The sequence below is a fragment of the Papio anubis genome, chromosome 4, assembly GCF_008728515.1.
Source record: "Papio anubis isolate 15944 chromosome 4, Panubis1.0, whole genome shotgun sequence".
Taxonomy (NCBI): domain Eukaryota; kingdom Metazoa; phylum Chordata; class Mammalia; order Primates; family Cercopithecidae; genus Papio; species Papio anubis.
In genome coordinates, this window is record NC_044979.1 from 72,056,878 (window position 1) to 72,065,231 (window position 8,354).

The window sequence follows — 8,354 nt, forward strand, 5'->3', positions numbered from 1 at the left end:
TTCATGAGTATATTTCTGAGTAAAAAGAAGGAAGTTATAGAATAATATGTTTAACAAGATCCCATTAAAAAGAAGTGATCCTCTCTCTATAGGTATATTAAATATATATTGCATGTATACAAACATATGCAATACACACATATATTTTATACACACATATATGTTATACAGTATATGTATTTGTATGTTTTAAAAGACTGGAAAGATACTTGTTGGATTTGTAAGTGATCATTCCAGGGGAGTGGGAATGGGGGTAATTTTTACTTTTAATTTTAAACATTTCTGTATTGTTTTTTCTTCTTTAACAAGGAGGTAATACATTAATAATTTAAAACTTTTTTTAAAGATAGAGCATATCTGCTATTGAGAGTGTACTTTATAAGTGATGTCCACTTTTTTTTCTCTTTCTCTCTCTCTCTCTCTCTCTTTTTTTTTTGTAGAGATGGGGTCTTGCTATGCTACCCAGGCTGGTCTAAAATTCCTGTCCTCAAGCAGTCCTCCTGTCTTGGCCTCCCAAAGTGGTAAGATTACAGGCATGATCCACTACACCTGGCTGGATGTCCATTTTTATGTATTCTCTCTAAAAATGCATTATGTGTACAACTGGGTCTTCAGTATCTGACTTTTCATCCCAGGCTCATATGTTTCCTAGACTCTTAAACCTGCCATCGTCACTTCTGAAGCATAGAAAAGGCACAGAGCGATAAAATGATTTTAAAAAAAGGCATCATCCAAGTTCTTGATAGTGGTAAGTCAATAAACTAAATCATAATTAATATTTTGCTTAGCTACTGATGCAGTGATATCAAATTTTATTAAATATGATTAATTAAAATATTGTTGTAAATAAACACAAGTCGCTGACCCCCTCAAAGTCTTTGCAGCGACTTTTGAGAAGTGCAGCTCCAAGACTGACTTGGGTTTTTCCACTCCCAGTCTCATCCTCTGACAGCCCAATTACTGGGAAACACAAAGCTGAATTTGAAATTATTTTATGGGGGCGATTTTTCTGTCCCCCTACTCCCACTTTCAACTCAATTAAGAATGCTTTCTTGTTTGGCGATTGCCTGATTGTGGGATATCTTCATGTAAACCCCCCCGAAATGGAATCATGGATAGATATGTTGTAACAAACTGTACATTCCCTGATGTTTGCTTTTTTCGAAAATGCGTTAGTTCTACCTTCTTTTAAAAAATTCATTAATTCGTTTATTTCTGCAAAGAGGGACTGCCTTTATCTAAGTCAACACACACACACAGACACACACACACATACACACCCACACCCACACCACACACACGAATACCCAGGTATTCAGGCCCATGCAGTCAGTCATTTACTAAACCAATCTAGGCCGGAGAGACTGTCATCCTTCAGCTCTACAAAGGGGCTCAGTGTGTGCATCTTGCGCGGAATTAGTGCAGGCAAACAGTTCCTGGAAGGGTGAACAGCTAGCTCATGTGTAAAATGATCGCACATCAGTTCCCCAGCTGCCGCAGCCCAGCGCCGGAGCCGGAGAGGCCAGGGAAGAGCTTTCCCCCTAGCCAGCCAGGCAGAGACGCGGGAACATAAAACACATTCCAGCGGTTGGCATCTGGGCGCGCAGCTGCCAGGCGCAGCCACTGTGTGGCCGCCGGGGCTGCGGGGCGGGCGGGGGCAGAGCAGGTCCGGCGCCAGGCCTGCAGAAAGCGGCCTGCGGGCCAGTTTGGCTCTGCAGGCTGTGGCCTCATTACTGAGAGCAACAGTTTTATCTAGAAAGTGTGCTGCAGGGGGTTTTGGAATCCCTCTCTGGGGCGAGGGCTTGGGGAGTAGCTTTGGCACTCCCAAGGCTCTGGGGTCGGGGAGCATTCCATGTACCTTGGTGTTCATGACTCAGGCAAAAGGGAAACCCCAGAATTACCACAAAGCCATCCCAATCCTGGCTTGGCATCACCAATCAGCTAAAAGCAATGTTTTCATTTAGCATTTAGGAGTGCACGTTTGTATCTGTGTATGCGTATGCATATTTTTAAGAATGAATTCTACTCCCGATTTTCATCTTTGCAAATAGATTGGGGGTTGGGGGTAGATGGCCGGTAATGCCTATTAGAACTTCAAGGGATTGGTTTTCACATGAGAGAGCTTCAGAAATGAGAAATCGCTGAAATTATCTGGTAGCAGCTTCTGAGGGACATTTACCGTGGATTCACTTTTACATTTCAGTTCATTTGAAAGCCAGTATGGTTAAATTAACCAAAATCTAAATTAAAAAAAAATTCCACGATTCTTCCAGGCCTACTTCACATCATCAAACCAGGCCCTGCTGGAGGCCCCATTAAAATGGCAGCTCCCACTGAGAGAGAGACAAAAGCCCCCTCTCTGAATGGGGATGCTGAAACAGTGATGGACTCTCAGAACTGCTTTTTTTTTTTTTTTTAATCCATTAAAAAAAAGTTACCTCTGCATTGACTGTGAGAGAGTATTTATTTCGCTCTCCACACTGTGGGAAACAGAGGCGATCTCCCTTATAAGGACACCCAGACCTTCTAGGGAGAGGAGAGAAATATGAATCCATAACATGGCTGAACAAATTCCTCCTCGCAACTGAATTCATGGAATGTTTCGGACGTGAACAGCTTAATTTTGGTGTGGTCTGGGACAAATTAATATGACTCAAATCCCACCTCACAGAGGAAGCATCTCCTGATGAAGTGGGTGGAGTGAGTACACTCACTTCCTTCAAAATTCTGTCGAACAATCATCTCTATTAAATTTAAATATGTCTCACCCTCTTCCCCAGCAAGAAAAAAAAAAAAAAAAACTAAAAAAGAAAAAAAAATAGGGAAATCAAGAACAAACTGAAAATATATCTAAAAAGCCTAACTGCAAAGTGTTCAGCAAATGATTATGTGAAATTTTAGGCTGTATGAATGATAATGAGTTTGTATACAACAGAATAAAAGCTTCTAGAGGGTAGTCCAGAAACTTTGTATTTTGGGAGTGAATACAGTAAACAAGATTACTCTTCTAGGTTCTCACGAAATCCCAATTATTGTTATTCCAACCCGGAAGGCTTAGGGATGAACAAAGACGTATCACTCTCTTCTTCCAGAAGATGAACTGGACTTTTCACTTTAACACTTAATCGGACATCACTCTTCTCCCATGGAGATGCTCAGTCTCTAGCAGGGAAGGACATTTATATATGAAAATGAACTGTGACGTTATCCTCTCCAGGACTAAGTTTATTGACTTTTGCAAAATGGGAATAATTTCTTCACTCTTTCAAAATGGAAAAATGATTTCTAGCACATATGGGAGTAGGTTCTCGAGTGAAAGTTACCGTAAATATTAGATAGACAGTGGGATTCAGGAACCCACTTGCATGTGGCTCACACACATTACCTTGTATTTATAGAAGGCAGTAGTGAGGAAGATTACTTTTCAATGATCAGAAATAGAAATCATGTTTATTTGACTCTGAACTGCATGATATGCTTATTCTTTCTACATATTTAGGCATGTAATTATGTTTGGGTTTGGTTAGTGTTAAAAATTAGATTACATTTCCTGAACCGCTGATAATCAGCAGAAGTTCTTCAAGAAGCAAGATGGGTTGTTAGGCACTTTGAGGTGGAATGCCAGCCAAGATGACATTTTTGAGATGCCCTTGGGCTGCATAAGCACATGAGATCATTAGAGACCATGAAATGCGGACAAACCCAGTGCGATAACACCACTCTGTGTGACAATCTCTGTAGTGGTAAAGGCTGTATACGTACTCTCGAACAGTGCTCCCATTCTAGAGTGGGGTTCTCAGAATGCATGTCCCTTTCCAGATGCATCTGCTATACTTAGTTTTTCTATAAGAACACTATTTTGATCAATAATCAATAGGAGAGACATTTAATATCAGTGTTAAGAGCCTTTGAAAATGCTTATTAATAAAAGATACAAATTTATGCATTCCCTTTTCATTACAAGAATCATACACCATCAGAGGTAAAAGGAACATCCTTCAAAATCAGTTTTCAAATTTATTTTTTTTTGCTTGAAATAGACTCCTTTTAAAAATGGAATAAAAAGAAATAAAAGTCTACATGGCATTCCAATATGTAAAATAATACCAGTATGTCTTACTGAATGGGGGAAATAAATAGAGTTCCAGAAGTTCATTTTGAAAATCACTGTGTTAACATGTTTCCTAAACTTCCTGAAGAAGAATCTGTATGAATCATCTGAGGATGCGAAGGAATAGTAACAAACACAGAAATCCTAAAATATCGGGGAAATGGTATCATTGTACTAAGATGGCACCTACTCGTATACAGATGAAGAAATGGGAGTCTGATTGTTTGCGACAAATGGCCAAAGGTTGCACAGCTCCTTTAGGACAAATTCAGGACCCAAATTCATTGTTTTTTCCCCAGCTTGCAGTTCACTATCTGATGCCGCCTCTGGAGTCTGGAATGCCTTTGAAATCAGGCTGTATGACACTCTAATCAATTTTAATGATCTAAAGCTTTTATAAATTGGTGAAAAATTTTATAGCACAAAACAACTTTCTACATTGTTCTGCGCTGCCACAAAATCAGTCATGATTCTCAGGGATATTTTTATGTCCATATGTTGATGATAATCATTCCTTATATTTATGTGGCTCAATATGCATGGCTTAAACACCACCACATGCATTCTGGAATTGGACATAGGACATGACATCCCTGACCAGTAAATCCCTTGAATGAGTGCATTTTCCCCCTCTGTGCATGTCTCCTTCTCGTCCATTGTCTGTCTCCTTTTCATGCCTGTCAGGCGGTGGCCATGACTGTGCACTTATAAAGGTCAGTGACCCAGCAGAGAGGGCAGGCCCTGCAGAAGGCGTGTTGATGAAGCATTACAATGCACACTGAATTTGTTAGCTCTCTGGCTTACTCCCAGGGGCAGGCTACAATTGTTTCCTGTGTGGCATGGCACTCACCCGGAACTCTTATGGTATGGGCCATTCCAACCAGGAATCTCTAAACCACATCCTACAAAATAAACACCCATATTTCCCAGCTCACTAGATTCTTATACCTGGCTCTCCTTCCCTCAATTTGTACACTATACCCAGTGAAATGAATTAAAACAGAGTTATCTCTTATTTATATAAACAGTCAGCCACGGGGAGGTTTTTAAGGGATTATCTGCAAAACTGGGAGGCCACATAGATGATAATAAACTCACATCTTTCAGGTTGAAAACTTTTAGAAGGCTGAGGTCCTAAGCCTCTTTATATTACAAATACTAAATTAAACAAAAACAGACATGGCATTTCCTTTGAGATTGTCTTAAGGAAGGCGAGCATTTATTTCTCTCTTTGGAGCATTTACCTTTTAGTAAAGCAATGATGATCTAGAAATGAAAACTTGTAATTCAAAAGTAAAAGTTTCACTTAAAATTTCAAACTTGCTGTAATTTTATGCTACATGTGAAAATCTTTTTACTTAAGTGAAATAGAATGAAAAAGTTGCCTGCATATGTTCTGGTTCTGGTTATGCTGCAGTAGTTTGTATCAGACCGCCCTTCCTATAGATAACAATTGTGAACTCTGGACAAAATATTAAAAGACATCAATTTAAACATACTGGGGAGACAACAAAGCAGCCAAAAACTAGAGAGAATTTGATCCTTGAATTAAGGAACCAAATTAGATAAAATCAATGTATTTATTGATGTTTTTATAGGTGCTCTACAGTCCACTTGGTGCAGGACAGCTAGAATTGAAGCAAAAAGTTAGTCTTATTGACCTGAGGAGTCAAAGGATAGTGTTTGGAGCTGTCACAACATCTGGAAATTGAGGGGTAAAAATCCCAGAGAGAAAGATCACAGAGCAGATAGGTAGGCCCCAAATCTGCTCATCATCTCCTCTCTAATCTTTGGTGAGCCTCGCCTGCACATGTGAAAGGGAAACTCCAAGGTGACCAGTGAAAACCCGTAGCTGAGAGACTGAAGGAACAGAACAGAAATTTTTAAACTCTTGTTCACTGCACCAAGACAGAGTTTAGAGTTTGAGTCCTGCCAAGTTTGAGGAGCTTGGTAGTTTTTCAAGATTACCACTTAAACTCTCGAAAAGTCATGCTTTAGTTATAAAGGCTAGTTATCAGATTCCAGAGATTTGCTTTAGGACTAATAACACAATGGAAACAGACCCCATCAAAGCATAAAATCAAGCCTCTAAAAGTTCATGGTGAGCTGCCAGTAATTTAAATGCCATGGACCACAAGATTCTGTACTGTTGAGAGGAAGAAACAGAAACTAGAGTTTATAATGTATTCTTTACGATGTCCAGTATACACTAAAATAGTACTAGACATACATATGAAGAAATGGGGAAATGTGACCAAACAGTAAATGATCCAAGATGACTTGGATGTTACAAAGACTTAAAATTAGCTATTATATATTTGTTTAAGGAATTAAAGAATAAGATAGTTATAATAAGTGGACAGATGGAGTATTTCAGCAAAAAAAAGGAAACTAAAAAAGAATGAAATATAAATTTTCAAGCTAAAAAGCACAGTGTTTGAAATAACATTTACTGGATGAATTTAGGAGCAAAGGATTAGGGAATTAGAAGACATCCATAGAAACTATCCAGTCTGAAGAATAGAGAGAAGAAAAATTATGTGAAAAAGTGTGTGAAGAGAGCTTTAAGGTCCTGTGGGAAAGTATCAAATAATCCAATCTATATAAATTGGCTTCCTGGAAAAAGAAGACAGGGAAAAGGAAAAAATTTAAAAAATAATAGATGTATAATGGAAAATAAATCAAGTTATAAAGCCACGCAGCTCAGCAAACCCCAAGCAAGGCAAGTACAACAAAACAAAACAAAACAAACAAACATCTAGGCACAGTTTTGCCAAAGTTGTCAGAGGAAAAAGATCACATACAGGGATCAATGATATAATTAATCATCTTCTTTTCAACAGAAGCAATGAGACAGATACAATGTAACAACATCTTTAAAGTGCTGAATGATCATACCTGTCCATCTGGAATTCTACATCCAGCTGAAATATCCTTCAAAAATGAAAATAAAGGCTGACCTGCTAAAGGTATATTAAAGGAACACTTTCAGACCAAAGAAAATAAAACTACGAACTCAGATCAGCAGAAGAAATAACACCAAAAATTTTTTTTCAAAAGAGGGTAAATATACAATATTGTTTCTTCCTTTTTAAAAAAATGTAGCTCATTGTTTAAAGCAACATTTAATTGTGGCATTATAATATATGTTGATATATAGCATGTGCCTGGGAATTAATGGAATGCTACAGTTTCTGGGCTTTTATATTTCACATAAGGGGGTCAAACATTCACTCTAAGTAGACTGTGGTGAGTCAATAATGCATGTTATAATACCTAGAGTAATTACTTTAAAAATACAAAAATGTATAGTTAAATCCATGGGAAAACTAAAACGAATACTATAAAAATGTGATTAAGCAAAAATAATGTAGGAAAGGAGAAACAAAGGAAAATGATGGGGTAAATAGAGAATAAATAACAAAATGGTAAACCTAAATCCAACTATGTCAATACTTAACACTAAACATAAATGGATTAAACACTAACTAAAAGACAAATATTGCCAAATAATATAAAAAGCAAAATTCCACTATAAACAGTCTATCAGATATGCACCTTAAATATAAAGATACAGATAGGTTGGAAATAAAAGTAAAAATATATACCATGCAAACTGTGAGCAAGAGAAACGTGGTGTGACTGTGTTAACCCTAGAGAAATGCAGACTTCAAGTAAAGGATTATTAGTAGAACTTAAAGGCATTTCATAATGCTAAAGGATCAATTCATCAGAAAGACGTAATAATTATAAATGTATATGCAGTTAATAATAAAACTTCAACATATAAGGAGCAAAAACTGACAGAACTAAAGAGGGGACTAAAACAATCCACAATTATAAAGACCTAACATCACCCTCCCAGTAATTGAAAGAATAACTACATGAAAAATTAGGCCGGGCATGGTGGCTCACGCCTGTAATCCCAGCACTTTGGGAGGCTGAGGCGGGCAGATCACGAGGTCAGGGGATCAAGACCATCCTGGCTAACATGATGAAACCCCCGTCTCTACTAAAAATAAAAAAAAAAAAATAAGCCAGGCATGATGGCAGGCACCTGTAGTCCCAGTTACTCAGGAGGCTGAGGCAGGAGAATGGTATGAACCTGGGAGGTGGAGCTTGCAGCGAGCTGAGATCGCACCACTGCACTGCAGCCTGGGCAATAGAGTGAGACTCCATCTCAAATAATAATAATATGGGAGATTTTGATACTAAGAACCATCTTGACCTAACTGACATTCAC

The 8,354-nt window shown here is 38.1% G+C and overlaps 1 long non-coding RNA gene across 1 annotated transcript; it reads left to right on the forward strand.

Annotated features, from left to right (window-relative positions):
* Positions 1-482: 482 nt before the first annotated feature.
* Positions 483-8,098, forward strand: LOC103883078. The gene is made up of 3 exons (XR_645156.4): positions 483-521; positions 636-748; positions 6,955-8,098. It is a non-coding gene; the product is annotated as an uncharacterized LOC103883078 (long non-coding RNA).
* The last annotated feature ends 256 nt before the right edge of the window (positions 8,099-8,354 follow it).